Below are 22,500 nucleotides of genomic sequence, written 5' to 3'. Positions count from 1 at the left end.
GAGAAAGAGGGGTGGAACGTCGGTGGTGAAGGATTTCTTTCAGCGATAAGGTATTTTTCTATGGTCTATGGACTTGAGTTTGTGTCGCGAGTGCAACTGGGATGAGGACACTAGGCTGACGTTATGATCATCAATGAACGCCTCGATTCAGCTCACCTCGTTGGCTCGTTGAGCCGCCGGAATGAATGCTCTCAACAAGTCAAAAAGAGCGCCACTTGTCCCAGCTTCGATCTGGGTTTATACAAGATTGATTAGAAGGCGGCCTGGCACCACTTGATGGAATAGGATATGGTCGTAGGCAGGTTATAGGCTCTCTAGGTTAGAGGATAATGGATTTGCAAAATAGGGGATATTGATATCGATAAAGTTAAGGATACTAACCCAGATAGAGATGGCCGTAGAAATTGGTATAGTGCACGAGATGGGTGTAGAGAGAGAGACAGACAGACAGAGGGTTGAGACCCCGAGATGGATGGTCCTATCTCATATGGAGTCGGATCTTCGTATCTCTCTCTCTAATGTTAAGGATACCGACACAGATAGAGATGGCCATAGAAATGAATATAGTGCAGGAGATGGGTGTAGAGAGAGAGATACAGAAAGAGGGTTGAGATTCCGAGACGGGTGTTCCTATCTTATATGGAGTCGGATCTCCCTATCTCTCTCTCTAATGTTAAGGATACTGACCCAGATAGAGATGGCCATAGAAATTCCGAGATGGGTGTAGAGAGAGAAAGATACAGAAAGAGGGTTGAGACTTCGAGATGGATGTTCTTATTTTATATGGAGTCGTATCTTCCTATATCTCTCTCTAATGTTATGGATACTAACCCAGATAGAGATGGCCATTGAAATGGATCTAGTGCAGGAGATGGGTGTAGAGATAGAGATACATAAAGAGGGTTGAAACTTCGAGATGGGTGTTCCTATCTTATATGGAGTCGTATCTTCCTATCTCTCTCTCTAATGTTAAGGATACCAACCCAGATAGAGATGGCCATAGAAATGAATATAGTGCAGGAGATGGGTGTAGAGAGAGAGATACAGAAAGAGGGTTGAGACTTCGAGATGGGTGTTCTTATCTTATATGGAGTCGTATCTTCCTATCTCTGTCTCTAAAGTTAAGGGCAGACAGAGATGGCCAGACTCCGAGATGGGTGGTCCTATCTTATATGGAGTCGGACCTTCCTATCTCTCTCTAATGTTAAGGATAGTAACCCAGATAGAGATGGCCATAGAAAAAGATGTGGTGCGGGAGATGGGTATGGAGATAGAGATGCAGAAAGACGTTGAGACTCCGAGATGGGTGATCCTATCTATATGACCCTGTGACCCTTCGACTACTATGGAGGCAGATCTTCTTACATTTCTCTCTAAAGTTAACGACAGTAACGCAGATAGAGATAGACATTGGAACTGATATAGTGTAGGATATGGGTGTAGAGATAAAGGAGATTCATGATCCTACATTAGATATACGGACAATGACAGTGTGCCCATCTGCCTCCATAAGTGTCAATCTCAATCACTCTCTCTCTCTCTCCCTCTCTCTCTACCCATCTTTAGTTTATCCATGTTCTTTATCAACAACTCTCTGTGGGAAAGGAATAGATCCGCGGAGAGAGAGATAGGGACAATTTCGTGCCCCCTCTTTTTCAGAGCAGTCGGAATAGAGGTCAAAGGGTCGGTGTGGGTGGGTTAACCGACATGGCGACATGGTCCGCTCGTCTGCACCATTCATCGTGGAAAATCTTCTTATCTCTCTTTCTCTATCAGCAAAGATCTGACGAAGAGAAGAGAGAGAGAGAGAGAGAGAGAGAGAGAGCGAATGAAAAAGAGAGAAAGAGGGAGAGAGAAACAGAAAAGGAGAAAGAGAGAGCGAGAGAGAAAGAGGGAGAGAGAGAGAAAGAGAGAGAGAGGGCGAGAGAGAAAGAGGAAGAGAAAGACGGAGAGAAAGAGGGAGAGAGAAAGAAAGAGATAAAGAGAAAGAAGAGAGAGAGAATGAGAGAGAAGGATAGAGAAAGAGAGAGAGAGCGCGCGAGAGAGAGAAAGAGGAGAGAGAAAGAAAGTGATAGAGAGAAGGAGAGAGAAAGAATGAGCGACTGAGAGAGAGATGAGAGAGAGAATGAGATAGAAGGAGAGAGAGAATGAGAGAGATGAGAGAGAAAGAGAGAGATGAGAGAGATGAGAGAGATGAGAGAGAGAGAGATGAGAGAGATGAGAGAGAGAATGAGAGAGATGAGAGAGAAAGAGAGAGATGAGAGAGAAAGAGAGAGATGAGAGAGAAAGAGAGAAATGAGAGAGAGAATGAGAGAGAACGAGAGAGAAGGAGAGAGAGATGAGAGATGAGAGAAATGAGAGAGAGAATGAGAGAGAACGAGAGAGAAGGAGAGAGAGATGAGAGAGAGAGAGAGAACGATCGCGAACGAGAGAGAGGGAGAGAGAGAGAGAAAGAGAGAGAACGGGAGAGAAGGAGAGAGAAGGAGAGAGAATGAGAGAGAAAGAGAGAGAGAGAGAGAAAGAGAGAGAAGGAGAGAGAAGGAGAGAAAGAGAAGGAAAGAGAAAGAATGAGAGAATGAGAGAGGAGAGAAAGACAGAGAGAGGAGGAGGAGAGAAAAGCAAAGAAAGAGAGAAAGAGAGAGAGAGAGAGAGAGAGAGAGAGAGAGAGAGAGAGAGAGAGAGCATGAGAAAGAAAGGGAGAATGAGAGAGAAAGAAAGAAAGGGAGAGAAAGAGAGAGAGAAAGAGGGAGAGAGATTCCCAGAAGAAAAGCCTCCCATGATAGATGGAAATAATGAATGAAGCGACGCGCGGGAGGAGAGGGTATAGAAATAATGAAAGGGAAGACCTAGATGAGAGAAAAAGATACCAAAGTAGATAAACTTCAATATTTTATTAATCTGCATTGTAACTAATTGTATGCATAGGTGTCAAGAATCACTCTATTATGATCGTCCGGTTGGCTTGCCCTATTTATGAATGATCCACACTTGATTCAATCTTGGCCGCTTGAAGAGTCCTATTTATGTTTGATATTATCTATATTGACTCTTAGCCGCCAGATGAGTCTTCTAGATTTTATCTAAACTCGTCAATATTTTATAATTGAGTATGTCGTCTATTATGATGGGTGGATGAATTGGGTATTCTGATTAGGCGATGAGTTATAGATGTTCTGATCGGTACACTCATAAATTGCTTTTACTCCCTCCTTCAAGTTCAGCTTTTGTAGGGGAATGAGCCTGTCCCTCGAACAATTTGACTTCATTTGCGGTGAAATAAGCAGTCCAAGATCAGTGGTCATGCAACCTTGATTTGAATGTCTTGGAGAAGAGAGTGGATCCAGGTAATTTCTGCCTTTAGAACTATATTCAACTTCAACGCTTGATCTCACTTTTTGATGCACCAAGAGACTATTTTTTTGCTATATGTACCAAGTACCCACTTATGGATCTTGACCAATCAGCACCACTTTAGCCTGAAAGGTGGAGATCATAATTAGAAAATATGACCATGATGTGAAGAATATTGAATTTTTTTTTAGGTAGTCCTATCAGCACCGGTTGGCGGATGCATCTTCTGAAATTCTTTATATTCAAAAAACGTAATATCATGCCTAGTAAGTGTCACATAATGTACTGCAACTTTGTCCATTCATAGAGAACATGGGTTTCTGTTACGGAATCGTTTGTAGTATCAGTGGATGAATGATAAACTGCACATGGTGTAGTTAAATGTTTTCAAAGATTCATTTTTTTTTCTTTCAGGAAAACAGATATGCTATACTTGGACTTTGATAACATATATCCATTTGGTTATGAAATAAATTCATTTCCAAAAAAGAGTTGCTACATGAAGTGAATAAAATTTTGAATCAAGTCAAGCTTCGTACTAATCTATAGAATACCTCAACATAAGTGACTAAACATACTACATATTCAGATGATAGATTTATGTAAAACAAGAAATATTTTTTACCAAATAAACCTAGAAATTTAAGAAGTTATTAGTTTTTGGAACCAAGCTCGTGGCACTTTCTTGAGACTATGAATATATTTATGTAATTTGCATATATGATGAGAGTACTTATGGCTTTTTTATCCCCAAGTTTGTTCTGCAAAATTGTCTCTGAAATATTCCCATATGAGAATTCACTTGAAAAACCTAATTGATTAATATTCTAAGGTTGTTGGACTGCTGCGGATAAAAGTATTCAATTGGTGGTGATGTTCACAACCGGACTAAACATTTCAAAGTAGTCAATGTTTCCAGCTAACTAAAGGCATGTTCAGATGCGTAGATAATATGATTAATGTGCTCATAACGACACATGTTTCATATGATTTGAAACCTTCAAATCATGAATCTACCATGTTAAATGTTTAAATTTATTGTCTTATTTAAATAAACATGATTTATTTAGAAATATTTTAAAATTTTCATAATATATACTATAACTCCAAAAAAACATAATTTTGAATTTGTCTTAGAGTTAAAGTGATAAATTAATAAATCAAATTCCTAACATCCTTTGGATCGAATCCTTTCTTGCCCTACATTTATTAAAGAGTAGTCACAGTGAAAAACACATTTTTTTCTAATCGTAAAATTTGAGCTTGTCCACCGGTATCATTGCCAAGGATGCAAAGTGCACTTGATATATTAATTTATTTAGGAGTAAAATACTTCTTATTACATTTTTTCTTTACCCAAAGTTCCTAAAAATTCATAAATATATTTTATAAAATGGAGGCATTTCGAAAAGAGGGTCTTTTTTTCAAGGCATTGAGAATCAGGTTTGCACAGTTTCTAATTTTTATAAGTATTTAGCCTTAACTGTGTCTATTTTTGCATGATATTTTTGTTATATTTTAATTAACTTAAATACTCTTATGTTTTATTTTATAAAAATTTTAATCATAATTAAAAAATAAATACTACCTTTAATACATTAAAATTATAGCCAAATTGGTCATGGCCCAAACATACTTTATCGAGAACTACCCCCCCTACCCACAACCTTGACAATATTAGGGATTTGGATGGAAAGCCGACTTCTATACAAGATTTATAAATTATTTTTCTAACAATTCTAAAACCTTTACTTTCTTACAAAATATGCGGATTTGATTTTAATGATAATCCTAAATCCTACCTTTTTCAGATAAAAAACTTTAATTCAAGCACTATATTGCAAGCCCCTGATTGGAGCATACCTTTTGAAAAAATCTGTGATAATTCTGATTGAGTTGTGGGAGCTATTCTTGGTCAAAGGATGTACAAGAAGTCATTAGTAATGTATTATGCAAATAAGACTTTAGAATGACCCTAGGTGAAATATAACACAGTTGAAAAATAATTTTTGCTATCTTATTTTCCCTGGAACTTTTTTTCATATTTTTAGGAAGTAAGATAATTATATTTTTACACAATGATGCACTTTGTTTTTTAAAATAAAAAAGAAACGAACCTGGACTAATAAGCTTGATATTACTCGTACAAAAGTTTGATTCGTAGATTAGATATAGGCCATGAGTAGATAATTAGTACCCAATCCTTTGTGCAGCTTATCCTCTACATTTTCAATCTTATCTATGATGTATTTAAAAATGAATAAAACATAAGATACTCATTCTAAAAACTTTCATTGGTATGCACATATCATTAAGTTTCTTGTGATGGGATTACTATCTGATGATTGGAACTAAGACAACATAAAATTCATATTATGGTATTCCATTTTATTATTATGGGCCTGAATTTTTTTATATGGGAGTGGGTGATATTTCCAGGAGATTTATCCAAGAATAAAAAACATCTTTTTGCTTGTCTTCTATGGGGGCATTACTCTCCTATGGGAACAGCTAACAAATTCTCAAACGCGGTTTTTTTGTTAAAGCTATTTGAAGATTCTTTTAAGTATTTCTCAAAGTGTTTAATTACCTAGATGTAGCGAATATAAAAGCAATGGTATGGAATGACCCTTCAGCCTATTATTGAAGTAGATATCTTTGGCATCAGGGGAATATATTTCATGGGTTCGTCTTTAAACTCAGATGGAGGGTGGAATACTTTACTAGATGGATGGAAGTGATTCCCACCAGATCAAATGATCACTAGGCATTTCTAAATTGATCCATCAGATTTATTTCCAGATTTGCTGCCCAGGGAAGACCATCATTGATGGAGATGCACACTTTAATAAAGCTTATTTTCATGAAATGTGTAAAATATATAGATTTCAAAATAGAATGATCACTCCAAATCGTGCATAATAAAATTTAAAGTGGATAATTCATATAGAGAGGTTAAAAATATTCATAATAAGTTATAAGGTCTGATGGGAAAGTATGATCCAGTGGTTTTTTATGCTCTTTGCGTTTGTCAAACTTCCTATAAGACACCTTTATGGATGTATTTATATATATTTGTACTGGGTCATGTGTTATGTTCCAGTGGAAATGATGCACAAATATTTTTGGGTGATCCATAAGATTAACCTCTCATAACATGCAGTCAGAATAAACTCGATTTTTTCATATTAATTAACACCCAGAGCTAAGAGTGGAAGCATACTGATAAGCCTAAAAATAGTGGGAAAATATGTCGTTGATTGAGCTTTTAGACTTATACAATAAAATTTATAAATACCCTTAATCACTAAATACAGAGTATAGAGCAAGCAAGGTGTCGAACCACAAGGAGGCAGCAAGTAAGAATTTTTATCCAATTTTTAATGAATTAATTCAAAGATGAATTAATTTTGCAATTAATGAACCTTAATTATACTTAATAATATTTCTAATTAATCAAAATTAAGTAAAAACTTAATTTTGATATTAAATATTTTGGTCAAAAAGCTCAAGATAGGATAATTTTAATTATAAGATCAGATTAATTCGGATTATTAATTTCCCAATTATTATAAATTTTAAGACAATTTTTAAGAATTAAAATTGGGAATTTAATAATCAAGAAAGGGATTTTGAAATTGGACTTCAAGATGGACGAATTTTTGGATGAAATTTTATATTTAGGGTTTATATAGAATTAAATTTCCCAACAATCAATTTTGAAATCTAGAGAGAGAAACTAGACGAATTAACCTAGAGAGAGAAAGTGAAGAATTTGGGAAAAAGGTAAAATCTGACCCTAAATTAAAAATCTAAAAATGCAGAATTGTTAAAAATCTATTTAAAACTAAAGGATGAAAATCAGATCTCAAATCAGACTCAAATTGCAATATTAATTTCTTTCAAAACAACTTCTATACAAATCAGAAACTTTCGCCCATGCCAAGGCTTTTTAGAATCTCTTAAGAAGAAGTTTAAAATACAAATCAGAAACTTACAAATTTGAATGCAGAATCAAGAACCGTCGACTTCCAAAGCAACTCCTGTGTCCTTCCTGGCCAAATCCTTGGGGAAAGCTTCAAAAAGTGAATTTTGCCTTTTTCCAGACCTCTATTAAAGATCCAACCATATGGATTGCAGAGGGGTAAAATAAAAACATGATCTCAAAATTTCAGCTCAATCGAAAGTCTAGATCTCAAGATATCACCATTTTACTGGCGTTTAATCTCAGCCGTTGGATCTTTTATCTCTCTTCAAAAATCTAATAAAATGACATTTTCTGATTCGCTGGCGCTTATTTTCTCATTTTCCCCTTTCTCGGATCGCGTTCTGACACGTCGTTGTGCGCGTCTGCAGCGCGCAATCATTGGAGAATGATGTTTGATTTAAATGGCCCAGAAAATGCCACGTCGCCCTTTCATTTTATTTTTTCTATAAAATAAGCAGAAAATGACAAAATAAGGTGAGCTTACCCCAATTTATAATACATGCATCGTCGAATTGATGCCGCATGCACATTGGATCACGTGTGTCGGTTAGCGCGTGCATTAAATGTATGCGCTAACGAACTAAGAATAATTATACGTATAAATGCACGTGGAGAATCGATCTCGGTGTGCATTAATTGCATGGAAATTAAAAGCATGCCTTTTCTTCTCGTCAACCGCGCCATTCACTTCATTCTAGTCAATGATTGCTCATTATGACATCGCAAATCGCGATGCCATAATGAGCCAATAATGTTCTTTTTCTCATTAATATATATATATATATATATAAATGTGCATTCACTTATTCGCCTGAATTTCAGGCGAATGACGTTTGCCACGTTATATATGTATTGTAAAAATGCCTTTAAAATGCCAAATAATTACAATAAGTATTTTTTGAATATAAAAAATTATTTCTAGTCTAAATATTGGTCAAAAAATTATAAAAAAATATGGAAATTCCCAGAAAATTAGTAAATCCCTTACCAACCTTTAGCCAAGTATTTAAGGCCCTGTAAAAAAATATTTCTTCAATGAAACGAGGTTAAATACCATGTAAAAATAATAAAAAATTAGAGACATCCATAAAATCAAAGCATAACTCATTTATCTTCATTTTTACATGATAACATGCAAATATGGTCATTAAAACATATAAATATAATGTAAAATTCATTAATTAACCATGTTAATTTGCAAGTTATCATATACAATAAATAAAATATTTTTAAAGCCAAGATTCATAAGTTTCACATGAATTTCATTTTATGCATTTTAAAAGCATGATATTTTATGGCATTAGAAGTCAATTTGAAAACTTTATTTCAGGGAAGCTTAAATCTTGGTGGGATAAACCATTTATTAAAATCAGTATTTTTGATACTTGATTTCGAGAAAGGAAATGAATTCAGGATGAATAGAAAATGGCTCAAGTATCATGTGAAAAGTGATCCTCCTTCACCCCCATAACCACCTACTTGGAAAATTGTGTTATGATTGGAGATTCAGACCCATAACCTGAAAAATGATGATTCTAATTTCCACATTTCTATGCGAGAATCTTAATAAGTCACTTTAAGATTTATTATCTTAATGCCTATTAAAAAAATAAAAAATCTTTCAATTGTACTTCATTTTTACTCTCTGATATCCTTATTTTTATAGCCATAATAAGGGACAACATCAATGCCACATCATGCCATGGCACTAGAGATGCAGAAGTAAATCTATGGCATGTTTTAGTAGGAATGCCACATCAGCAGCAACACAGAGTGTCGTGAATGCAGAAAGGCAACAGCTGCCACACCACAGATGTAGTATTTGCAGTCCTCATGCCGCAGCTGCAGCACACAACCTTATCACTACAGAAGAAGCATCATAATGAGCCATATATTCAGATAAAGTGCTTCAGCCATGTGATGCAGTGAGCAACACTATCAAGGTCACTAATTCTGATAAAAACTTTCTATTTTTTATTTTGATTTTTTTTCTTAGTCCTCTTTCCAGATGTCAACTATAAATCAAGGATCTTAGGGGAAATCAGGACTTTCCGTTGCTGACAAAGTCCAAGCATTGTAACCTCTCAGTTTGCATTTTTAACCTTTTCATGTTTATGGTGTTTACCTTATTAATCCTTCAATTTAGGACATAAAATTAAAATGTCGGGTGTAATATTTCATGTGTTCTAGAAAAAGCAAAGCTTACATTATAATACATATTTTTATTTTAACTCTGATGTTTTATATACTCTAGGCATATCTCATGAAAGGTCTTAACCTGAAAAACTAACGCATGCGTAGAAAGCATAGAGTAAGTAAAGAACCCCCTGTACTAGCAGATTCTCACTGAGCTGACTAAATTAGTAGGCTGGCTATTCGCTTAGGGTGCCCTGCCTTGCTGAGTGCTAGGTTTATCCAGGAAACTCAAATCTGGTACATTTCCTCCATATTTTCACACACACACATTTATATATTATATTGTTCTTTCTCTACAATTTTTGGACCCTTTTGACCTTTTAGTAGACAATCCCCGAGCAAAAATATATTAATGTGAAGAAATTCTAGTTTAATTATGGCGCATATGCATGAGTCTATAGACATTTAATAAGCTTCAGGGAGAAATTCAAAGAGAAAATAAATGTCAACAGCTGCAAATAGGTTCTAAAATATAAGCAAGTGAATAGTTTGCAATGAAACATGCTGTAAGCAAATAAGTATTGAAATATGGATAAGTTTCAAGACATCAGTCTATAAAATAAGTTGTGATTTTAGAATATTAAAATTGCAGTTGTTGGGGGATGAAAATGAGATATACGATGAACTATTATTTGGAGTATTAATGTTTGTTTTATATTTGAATTAATGAATAAAATTAATACGACATTGACTTGTACAAGAGTATGACTAGCTAGCAATAAGCAATGACTGTCTCACACAAGGAACATACATTAGGAAGTTAACACCTTTTAAAATAGTAATTAGGGGATGATAAGAGATATAATTTATACAATAATTACTATTAATATATGATATAGGTAATATAAAGGATCTATTTGGAATGGCTAATGTATATATTTTTATTTAAACTACATAAGGTTGCCTTAGCAATAATGATGACATGTAAGTTAGATATGTATGAATGATGTGAATGGATGATATGGATATATATCTATGGCTAAATATAGTAAAGGCAATGAGATGATGCTTTAAATGCAAGGATACTCACCATAGATCCTTGTATTATGCTAGGTTCAAGGAAATTTGCAACAATGAGAGACCCTCCATTTCTATTTTGTCTTTTAACCTTAAACTATGATGGAAACCAAGAAAACTTGATTGATATCTAAATGTAGGATCTATTATAATATTATTTTTATATAGATAGACGCGTCCATTTACAGATCAGATGGATGGATATATAGTGGAGAGATCTGCAAAGATATCTATTAATATATTTTTTAGATATTAGATATAGTCAATAAGTGGAAAAAGTGATTTTTAGCATTATGTTAAAGATAGTGAGATAGACAGTAGGTGAATTAATTTTGAATATTAACATAGTGATGAAGCGCGTTCATACAACGCCAACGAATTGTCAGCAGAGCTGTTATCATCGACGACAGCATCACCGCCAGTCCATGTCCAACCCGACCGGCATGCCAAAGCATCCGTGAAGACGCCCAGGTTTAAGTACCCTCGGTAGAGTACGTGTTCACATTTTATGTTATTTTTTTTCATTGGTTTAATCTCTGTTTTGTGTTCATCACGACGAGTGCCCCTACTCGTCGTGACATGTCCATATTATTGTGTTTTCCTATCCATTTGTATTGTATTTATTTCACTTCATTTTATTTTGTTATTTTCTTCTTTGTGTTGTAAATGGAGGGGGGGAATTCTTATTGGACTCCCCCTATTTGGACTCCATGTCATGGGCCCATCATGGCCTTATATAAGCCATGATGGGACCACGTCCTTTTCAGATCTGGTTGAATTTGTGACAGTTACGTTCTTAGAACCAGGTCTCACCCTTTGAGAGAAAGGAGGAGGAGGAGGACGACGGGAAGGGAAGAGGAGAGGAGTCTTAGTGGTGGAAGCAACCCCCTTTCCATCTCGAATCAGGTCAGAGAGCCTGTCCGTGTGCCGACGCGAGTTCAATTCATCGGATCCATAGCCCCAACGAGTCGTGAAAAGGTTGGTTCCCTCCCTCATCATCGTCGGTCACATGGTGCACCAAGTAGGGAGGTCGATACCCCTACTACACCTCTGAATGGTCTACGAAGAACATGAAGATGCTCTCGTAATGTGGGAGGGGGGGCCCTTGGTCTCAACCACAATCCTATGCATCCGTTGCGGACCGATTGATCATGGGCACGAGAAAACAACAGATTCCCGCCACCCGCAACACCATCTGTGGGGCACAGGTATCGTGCATTGGCCTGCTCCCTGGAGCACAGATTACCCCATCTGTCTGAGCTCGACTGGTCACGACCCGGGCAGAATAATCATCACCGTGAGGAGCACAGTCCGGCTTCGATCTGTACTTGCACTCAGGCAAATAATCGTGCCGTCCACCCATGCTCTATTGGGGACCCATGGATCTGGCAGCTGTGACGCTCATACGCAACTTATGTCAAATCCCTTGGGCGGACTCCATCTTGTGCAGGTCGCGCCCATCGATCAGCACTAGCTGACCCTCGATGCGGTCGGCCAGCACTGGCTTGTGGAGCTCCTATCGACTTGTACTGGCGCCGAGTCCCCTTTTGTAGACTCCCCTTGTGCTTGGAACAAATTTGTACCAGGTTGAGGCCCTGACTTACACAATCGAATTTCTACTGCTGAAAGGCGGACGCCTATGACTACGTGAGGGTTGCTGAGCCGGGTCTCTTGTGTCACTGCCAACGGAAGCTACTACCCCGCGCCTCTCGATGCCACTACTATAGCCTCACCTTTTGCACCGTGCCACCTTCCATCTTTGGCCTCAACCTCACCTCCGGTGTACTACTCCCTTATTTCCTTGCCGCGTCTCGATTGCCTGTTGAACCTCCTCCTGCCCGTCTCCGGTTTTTTTCGGCTTGTGCGAACTGTTTGGATTGTGCGAATTTGTGTGAATTGTGCGAATTTGTGCGAATTGTGCAAATTTTTTCGAACATCTGTTATAAATTTTTGCACATAAAAAGAACATCACAACGAACAGACCCCTGTGCGGTTCGTTTGTGCGAATTTTTTGTTTGTTTTAAACGAACAGAACAGAACGACCATGTGTAGCCTCCTTGGACCAGGAAGAACAAGAGGTATTGCTATTTGAAATTCTGGTCTCCCCCTTTTAGAGAAGAGATTCAGAGAGGAGGGGAGAAGAAGAAGAACCAGGAGGTTGGGGAAGGGAAGTCTACCAACATATTGGTGTTTCCCAGCTCCTAATCAAAGGGTATGTGTGTGAATCTCCTGCTGGGTGAGCGTTAGCTCCCAACCATCGTCGGACGTCAACAAACGCAAGAGGAGCATCACCGATCTGTCGCTCTAAGGTTGGCAATCGAATAGCGGTTAGTGGGTGAAAAGGAAGCATTGGGTGGAGGAAGGGATCGCAGATCTACCCCAACACATCTGCCTCGCCCTCCGTCCTTTCCCCTCAATTTAGCGTGGAGGCAATTCACGGTCACGGACAGTCGACGCCGAATATGTCAATTGGCACAGCCGAAACCCCACCTGGAGTCGCTGACTGCTAACCATGCTGCTTATTTTTCTAGATCGGAACCGGTGAGCGACATCCCTACAGCGAACTGGGTCACACCCCCCCCCTCTGATCGAGAATTCCGCGGCTGGCCTGGACGGGAGTTATCCTTAGTAGAGAACTCCAAATCTTTTGTGAGTCCAGCAGACCAAGACTTACATCCCGGTCTATGCTCCGACTGGTCGGGATCCCATTAGCTGACTAAGACTCCAATTTCATCGAGATTTTTGCTGACCGGGATCCGCTGGAGCGGCCACTCGACTCGGCGGTGAAATTGTGGCAGATGACCATAGCTGCCCTTAGTGGCTAGACATGGTCATTATGTTCTGTTCATTTAAAACGAACAAAAAATTCACACAAAAGAACCGCACAGGGGTCTGTTCAGTGTGTTATTCTTCTTATGTGCGAAAATTCGAACAGATGTTCGCACAAATTCGCACAAACTGAACAAATTCGCACAACTGAACAAAATTTGCACAGCCAAAAAAAATTGCACAAACGAACAAATTCGCACAAAATGAACAAATTTGCACAAACGAACAAATTCGCACAAAACGAACAAATTTGGCACGACAAGAACATAACTGTTCAAAAATTGCATAAAATGCACTAAACTGCAAAAAAATTATTATGCATCTACTAAAGCATACCATACTAAGAATATTCTAATTTATTATGACCGCTAGAAAACTAGAGACAGAGTTAGGGAATGAGAGAAAATTAGAGAGGAGAAAGCGAGGAAAAGAAAGAATCAGATAATTAGAGAGAGAGCGAAAGAGAGAATCAGAGATAGAGAGAATGCCAGATAATGGTAGGGAGAGAAAGAAAGAATTAGATAAAGATAATGAGAGAATGAGAGGTAGATTACGAGTGAGGGAAGAAGGAAAAATGAGAGAGAGGTAGAAATAAAAAAATTAGAAAGTGGGCGAAATAGAGAATTAGATGAAGAGAATCTTGTAGAGATAATTGGGGAACTGGAGAGAGAGAAATAGAGAATTAGAGATAGATAATTGAAGAAATCAATAGAGAGAGAGCAAATGAAAGATAGAGGAAGAGCAAATCAGAGATTTAGAGAGAGAGACAAAGAGATTCAGAGATAGAAATAGAGAAAATCACAGATTTAGAGAGCATAATTCTGCAATTTTTTTCATCAGTAATTTTTCTTCAGAGGCCGCAATCTCTCCTCATGGCGGGAAATTTAATTTTTGAAGAAAAATTAAACACTATGTGGAGAACATTTCCTTGAGTATATATGTATTTTAATCCACCAACTGCAAAACGTGGGGTGTGGCAAAAATTTTTTGAAGAGTAGGACACATTTTTTAAGGAAAATAACTCACTTCAAAATTGAAGTCCCTCTTCTCACCCAAAACTTCAAAATTCCAGTCATATTTCTGGCTGGGTATTTCTAGCTGCAAAACCAGCTTTCCGCCTCCTGCCCGAGTATGCTCTTTTGGTGATGGTTGAATCCTGAGTAGCGCCCTCAGCTTGATGACCAGCACTCCTGCTATGCACAGGTAAAGAAAATCTTATAATTGGGGACAGAATTAGAGAGAGGAAGAGAAAGAGGGAATTGAAGACAGGGCAAGGGAGAATTTGATAAATAGAGAGTTAGGGATACTAAGGGAGGGAGAGAGAATCAGAGAATTAGAGGGAGAGAGAGAAACGGACCAGAAGTATGCATTTGTCCCATTCGTCACATAAGTACGCACCTTTTTAATTGCCTTCGAGGAAAATTCAGGAATGGTCCAATAGGCAGATAAATGCTCTGAACATTATGGAGAGTACAGAGAACGCCGCGTAGAGCTTTGTATCTAAAGGCAGAGAAATGTTCAGATTACCAGAGATGACTTCCTGCTGAAATAAGATAGAAATCAACCAAAACGTCCATTGGGGATAGTTCAAAAGATACATCAGAGATTGAGAGATAAAGAGATCAACAAAGAGAATCAGGGGTTGATAAAACACAGAAATATGTGTCTTCAAAGTTGACTAATAAATCCATAAAATGTAACATACTATCGGATGAACACATTGAGAGGATAAATGATCAATCTGAGCAATTAGTTGCAGCACGAGAATATCTAAGTGGAAGAACACTTATGTTATTATCCTGTCCTCAATATGCTTTCAAGAAAAAAGATTCCCTCTATGAGAATCTAATTGCGTAGAGAATTAAAATAGCTCCGTCACCATCTTAAAAAAAGAATTATTCACCCCGTTGTCACATTACTGAGACATATTTATCATTACTACATAATGCTATAGTGCTGGAGAAATTATGAGATGAAGCAGATACAAGAGCAACTTATTTGGTCAATCGAATGCCATCACCTATCTTAAAATCACAAAATACCTCTAAAAAATCACTTATCTGACTTTTTGTCCGCGCAAAAAAAATTGTATCTCTATTTAAACCTTATAAAATTTCAGAATAAGTTAACTTTCAGATAGACAATTGTAGAAATAGAAAGAGAGAGAGCGAATAAGAGATAGAGGAAGAGCAAATCAGAGATTTAGAGAGAGAGAAAGAGGGATTCAGAGATAGAGATAGAGAAAATCAGAGAATTAGAAAGAGAGAATTCAAGAGACGAAGAGAAAGAGGGAATTAAAGTCAGAGCACCGGAGAATTTGATAGACAGAGAGTAAGGGAGAATAAAAGAGAGAGAGAATCAGAGAATTAGAGGGAGAGAGATAATTAGAGATAGATAAGGAAAAACCAGAGAATGTTACAAAGAGATAAAGAGATTATTAGGGTGAGAGGAAGGGAAATTGACCGAGAGATAGAAAGAAAAGATTAGCAAGTGAGCGAAATAGAGAATTACATAAAGAGAATTAGAGAGAGAATTGGGGGACTAGAGAGAGATAAAAATAGAGATTTAGAGATAGATAATTGAAGAAATAGAGAGACAGAGTGCGCGAATTAGAGATAGAGGAAGAGCAAATCAGAGATTTAGAGAGAGAGAAAGAGGGATTCAGAGATAGAGATAGAGAAAATCAGAGAATTAGAAAGAGACAGAATTTGAGAGACGAAGAGAAAGAGGGAATTAAAGTCAGAGCAACGGAGAATTTGATAGACAGAGAGTAAGGGAGAGAGAGAGAGAGAGAGAGAGAGAGAGAGAGAGAGAGAGAGAGAGAGAGAGAAGCAGAGAATTAGAGAGAGAGCGAGAGAATTAGAGATAGATAAGGAGAAAAACAGAGAATGATAGAAAGATATAAAGAGATTATTAGGGTGAGAGGAAGGGAGAATGACCGAGAGATAGAAAGAAAAGATTAGCAAGTGAGCGAAATAGAGAATTACATAAAGAGAATTAGAGAGAGAATTGGGGGACTAGAGAGAGATAAAAATAGAGATTTAGAGATAGACAATTGAAGAAATAGAGAGACAGAGTGCGCGAATTAGAGATAGAGGAAGAGCAAGTCAGAGATTTAGAGAGAGAGAAAGAGGGATTCAGAGATAGAGATAGAGGAAATCAGAGAATTAGAAAGATAGAGAATTTGAGAGAGTAAATCGGAGAAATAGAGCCAGTGAGAAAAATAGAGGAAAAGAGGTTTTGAGATAGTGAATTAGTGAGAGGGCGTGAGGAAGAGAGAATTAGACATAGAGCAAGAGAAAATCAGAGAGACCGTAAAAGAGATTCCGAGACAGAAAAAGAGAAATTCGGAGAATGAGAGGAAGAGATGGAAGGAGAAAATTAGAGAGCAACAAATAGAGAAGCACATAATTAGCAAGGGAGGCAAAGAGAAAAATAGGAAGAGAATCAGATATAGATATGGGAAATTTAGACGATGAGGGAGAGAAAGAGATAAACAGGAAATTAGAGAGAGACATACAGAATTACAGAGAGCGAAGGAGAGAATAAGAGCGTTATTGAGAAAAAATTAGAGAGAAAGTAAGAGAGAATCAGATAGTTAGAAGGGAACAAGATAGCATCAGAGAATTAGAAAGAAAGAAAGAAAGAAAGGAGAATCAAAGAAACGTACCAAATCTCGACTACTATTTCCACCTTCACTTTGACCCTCGTCCGAATCCGGCGCTAGAGATGCGAGTTCGGAGTAGAGCTGCCAAATCGGCCGGGAGAAAGTCCGATGATTTCAAGCGCAGTGATTCTCCCCGTGATGGTGTCTACGGGCCATCGTCGAGACTCGAGAGAGATGGAGAGAAGAGACGGGATTGAAGAGAAGAGACGAGATTCTGAGAACGAGGGACCGAAGGAGGGAGACTGGGACAGTGGGACTCTGAGAAAGAGAATGAAAATAAAATGTTTTTTTAAAAAAACCCTTTAAAAAAATTCGCACAATTCGCACAATGCGAACCGCACAGCCATCTGTGCGAAGATCTGTTCGTTTTCAAGATTGTTTTGTTCGGAAATCCGAACAATTCGCGCAATTCGCTCCAATTCGCACCAACGGAACAGAACAACCATGTATATTTGTGATGGTGTTCTGCGTCCTCTACAAGTACTGATCACGACCAGTTTCAGGCTTGAGCCGCGGCTGCTGCCTCTCCCGTCTTGCTCTCCTCTGCCCGTTTACCTATAGCTCCAGCATCGCCCTTTGCTCGTCGAGCCACCGTGATCTCTCCGGCGACTCTCTACCACACGCGCTCTGATCGCCGCCGACCGTCGACGACACTACACGACGAGCCACACGCCGACGAGGTATGCCGTCCTCTCCGCTGCTCGTTTAATTACCATTTGCAGTACGCGTTCATCTTGACTCCACCGCGCTCGGGCTAGGTAGGTGAGAGAGATAAATTGAGAGAAAACTACGACTCTGTGAGTGTCTTACGGTACAAACGAGTACGTATGTTACGTGCGAGCCCTACGGTTAGAATCCGTTGAGCCGTAGACACCTTCGTCGCTCCGACGAGGATCCAGCGGCCACTTTCGCCGTCAACCGGCGACCCCGTCCTAGCTTGGAGCTCAGCACCTCCCTCGAATCGGAGCCTGCACGTACGACACGTAGGACATTCATACTTACATCGTAGTTACATCGACCCATTAGGTTTACCCGTCGAACGACGACACCATCGACGTTCGATACACTATCCATTATCGTCACCCAGCCATCATATTCGGTGTCGACCGCACGATATCCCCGACGACGTCCCTGACGACGTCCAACCTCAACTTGGTATCAGAGCTTATAGATTTGTGCTTGATATTGATTCCTTTTAGTCTCATAGATTTGTGATTGGGGTTTCAGGGGTTTATACCAATGAGATGGAAGCTATGCTAGCAAAGTATATGAATGAAAGTATCAAAATGAAGCATTTATTTTCAATAATATTGAATATGATAAAATTCATACATGGTAGCATAATCATCACTTTGATGGTGACATTTTTGCGTTAATTTCAAAGTATTTCACTGTCCCATGTTTCTTAAATCCATGATGATCACATTGCATTTAAATAAAATACTTTTTTCTGATTAGCATGATCACTTTATGGAAACTACGAAGTTTGTTATGAAAATGGTTTCACACTGGCGTAGATATACTGAATTTCATGAAGACTATTAATTAAAAATATCAATCAAGAGATCGCTGAATCAATTCATGAATTTTAAGTGTCCATTTACTATCCCATTACATCATTTTAAATGATGTTGCCTCAAAAAGGCATATATTATTACAAATTTATTTATTTTTGATCTTTATATTATGTTATTTATGAACTTTTATCTTATGTATTCAACCCTGGATTCCAGAAATCCCAATTATATCATGTTTTTGTTGGTTCTTAGTCATCCAGTGAAACATTCAGGGCCCATGGAAAGTTTAGAGGAATCCAGACTTGAACTTTAAAATCATGAGATCGCACACACTAGTTTGCATTTTTTATCCTTTGAATTATTATGTTTGCATTGAGAAGATATTTTGGGTGTATTCTGGTCATCAGAATTAATCCTGAATTTCTACTCCATGTTTACTTCGAAGCCTTGATAATCCCAACTAGCATGTTAATTTTGATACTGGTTTGATGGATTTTATGTGTTTATTTTCATTGATATTATTATAAATAAATGTTATTACATTTTGGGAAGTAAGTTGATATGTTTCATTATTCATAAATGAAACATTTTAGAAGTTCATAATACTTTATATTTTAAATATTTCCATTTTTTTATATTTCAGAATGAGATTCTTATATTTCTGGATTTTATAGTATTTTCTGGAATTAAATGACATTACAGTCATAAAGAAAATAATTTTATTAGTCAGGAAAAATATATTTCTATTTATTTACGTATTTCAGGATTTTCTTAAAAGTATAATGAAAATGATGGTTTTCCCTTAATTTTATGGTATTTTCATGTAATTTTATAACATTAAATTCATAAAAAATATTTTTATTAGTCATACTATATAACTTTAAAGTTTTGTAATATGTAAATGAGCTTTTGTCTTTTACCGTCTTTCTCAATTTGCGTTCCATGCTGGCAGTCAACCTCAAAGATACAGAGAGAGAGAGAGAGAGCTAATTGGATGGCTTAGATTTCTCCAACTTCAAATGAGGATATCTACATCTCCATATAGAGTTTTGAGCTGAAATTTTTTTAGGGTAGTTACTGAATGCATCTCCTCTACCCAGCCACCATATGTGACTATAAATAGACCCCCATAAATCTAAAAAAGGAAATCCTATGATTTTGTTCCTAGTTTCAATTATTAGAATATTTTGCTCATTCAAAATATTGTTTCAATCTGTTCCCACGCTCTGAGGGTGAATGATTGAAGGAGTGATAATGAGATCATTACACATGAAGAAAAAGAATCACGCTAAGCCATTTGGGCACATTTCAATGAGGTTAGAGTGATATTTTTTTTCAAAATGACATCTTCATCCTTTCTCCTTGGTTATCATTGTTGACAGATTGGGTTTTCACTATCACTCATGCCATCTCCAACTTCACCTTTTATCGTTGCATATCTGTATCCATCTATGTCACCACCAGCAATGGGAAAACCTACATCAATCACCTCTACTCCGTCGCTTTCTGTCATTTATCAGTAACCATCGAACCATCTCCTAGTGCTACCAAAGCACTGGTGAAGGTATTTATTTATAATCAATTAGTTATTTTTACTATCAAATTCAATCACAATTCCTATATCTATTTGAAATTTTTTGAATAAATTAAGTTAATTATGAAAATTATTTTTTCATCATTTTGAATTTTTTGAATTACTATTCATAAGTTGGCAGTATAAAATTATATTTAGTTATTTAAAATATAAAAACTAATGATAAGTATAAATTAAAATTTAAATCACAAATTCAATACTTAATCCCTATGGATTTGACCCTTACTGTATCCTTGTAAGAAAATTTGAAATATATTTTAAGAAATCAGAAGCCTGAAGTGACATTATTGAAACCCAATTTCTGAATCATCTAATATCAGATGCATTCTTACAATTCAATTGTTCCATTCATAACACCATTGTGATAGCTTTCTCATATGTATTTATACAATTCAAATAAACCGTCATCTTTAGTTTACTTCAATCTAAACTCGAGTACATGTTAATAATATTTATATCATATATTATTCCCTTTCATGTCAGGAATATTACGCATAGGCACACAAAGTGGAGAAACTCAACAGGTCAACCATTGAGCGTTAGGATCCTAGTTAAGGTGAGTTATAGAATGGATGAATAAATTTGTTTTCTTGAATGAGTAGTGGATATTATGATCATCTCTATACCATATCTTGCTTCGTAGAGGAACCTGGACACATTTCATGGATGAACATGAACTGGATGAAAATTTATTAAAAAATCCATGTCTCTTAAGACATTTTTTAATGCCAAAATTTATGAATTATTAAGGAATTCAAAAGAATACAAACCATTATAATTATGAAAAATACAGTAAAAAAACACAGGAGTATCATTTGTATTCTTTCTCATTCAGTAATGTATTCTTCTATTAATAGGAAAGTAACTATTTAATTCCTCCATCCCTCGTGAAATGGAAACTATAATTATATATGTTTAAGATTATTTATCCTCTAAGGAGATACTGTTATGGAGAGGAGGATGTGTCCCAGGTAGAGTGGTACGTGACTTCTTATTCATGCACACCTGAACTACGAGACTATGGAACTTTTCCCTAGTTTAAATTAGGTTATGCTACTTATTAGGTGGTTTAATAATGTCCTTAATTCACAAGTTTGTGGAATATAATGCTACTTAAGGCTAATAGTTTATTGCATATATTCCATTCATACCCCTAGGTCGAAGATGGGAAAAAACTTCAAGTGGTATTCTAAATCCTTCCAGAGTAGAAAATCAAGTTGGGGTGTAGATAACATGATGAATATGCTCATATTCACATTTATTTCATATGATATTTAAAGAATTTAAACCATGAATTTGTGATTAACATAATTTCATGAATATTCCATTTTAGATAAATACAATTATTTACGCAATATGGACTTTTTCTACAAACTCTGCTTTACTTCTTAGAGGTCAAACAATTTTTTATTACTAATGTATATTATTATTCTTACTTTAATGGGGTTATAGTTATTAGGAAAATACGCAATAGAAGTTTAATGATCATTTTATTTGTATGAATATCTCTTCTCGTCTCTCTCTCTCTCCTTATTCTAGACGGTTCTGGCAGATGCCAGCTAACAATACATTGTATTCTCCAATGTATAGGTTGATAAAGTTTGTTCATGTAAATGTTTTGATGTGATTAATCTTTGTTAAATCTCTCCTTTTTAGTGAAAAACATTAGTTGGAAGACTCATCTGCCTGACCCATACATGTCCAGACATAAAATTTTCTATTGAGTATCAATGTCAGTTCACGCATAGTCCCCGAGAGACACATTGGCAAGCAGAATTTAAGGTTCTTTCATTCTGAAAGGAACCGAAGGCCATGGACTCTTCTTCAGATGAGGGGGAGGAACCCATTTGGAGATATTCGCTAATGCAGATTATGGAGGATATGTGGTCGGTTGCTGATTTACTACGGGTTATTGTGCTTTCCTTGAGGGAAATTTAGTCACCTGGAGGAGTAAAAAAACAAGCTGTAGTGATAAGTTCAACTGCAGAAGCAGAGTATAGATCAGCGGAAAAAAGGAGTGTGAAACTATATGGATCAGATGTCTAATTGAATTTGGAATCTCTCTCATTTGCCCATCTACTATGTATTGTGATAGCAAGGCAGCAATTGATACTGCACATAATCCAGTGCAGCATCATAGGACCAAGCATGTTGAAATTGATAAGCTCTTTATCAGATAATAGAATTGATAAGGGAATTAATCCAGTTCCAGCATATAAAGTCAATAGACCAGGTGGTAGATATGCTGACCAATGGGCTACCTTGAACATTATTCTGTCGACTTAGTGACAAGCTGGACAACAGAAGTATCTACATACCATCTTGAGGGGAGGGCTGTCAA

At 36.9% G+C, this 22,500-nt stretch overlaps 2 long non-coding RNA genes across 3 annotated transcripts; one reads left to right on the top strand and one right to left on the bottom strand.

The window, feature by feature from the left end:
- The first annotated feature begins 2,832 nt into the window (after window positions 1–2,832).
- On the top strand, window positions 2,833–3,743 carry LOC144710369 (uncharacterized). Its single transcript, XR_013583271.1, has 2 exons — window positions 2,833–3,344; window positions 3,543–3,743. It is a non-coding gene; the product is annotated as an uncharacterized LOC144710369 (long non-coding RNA).
- Window positions 3,744–14,291: 10,548 nt separating this feature from the next.
- LOC144710415 (uncharacterized) lies at window positions 14,292–17,291 on the bottom strand. Of its 2 annotated transcripts, none has more exons than XR_013583286.1 (3): window positions 17,052–17,291; window positions 14,780–14,924; window positions 14,292–14,574 (listed from the first exon to the last, which is right to left on the bottom strand). It is a non-coding gene; the product is annotated as an uncharacterized LOC144710415 (long non-coding RNA). The 2 variants fall into 2 exon arrangements; XR_013583285.1 differs by having other exon boundaries at window positions 14,292–14,571.
- Between the last annotated feature and the right edge of the window lie 5,209 nt (window positions 17,292–22,500).

The sequence above is a fragment of the Wolffia australiana genome, chromosome 12, assembly GCF_029677425.1.
Source record: "Wolffia australiana isolate 7733 chromosome 12, ASM2967742v1".
Classification (NCBI taxonomy): Eukaryota; Viridiplantae; Streptophyta; class Magnoliopsida; order Alismatales; family Araceae; genus Wolffia; species Wolffia australiana.
This window is presented reverse-complemented; position numbering and strand designations above follow the sequence as displayed.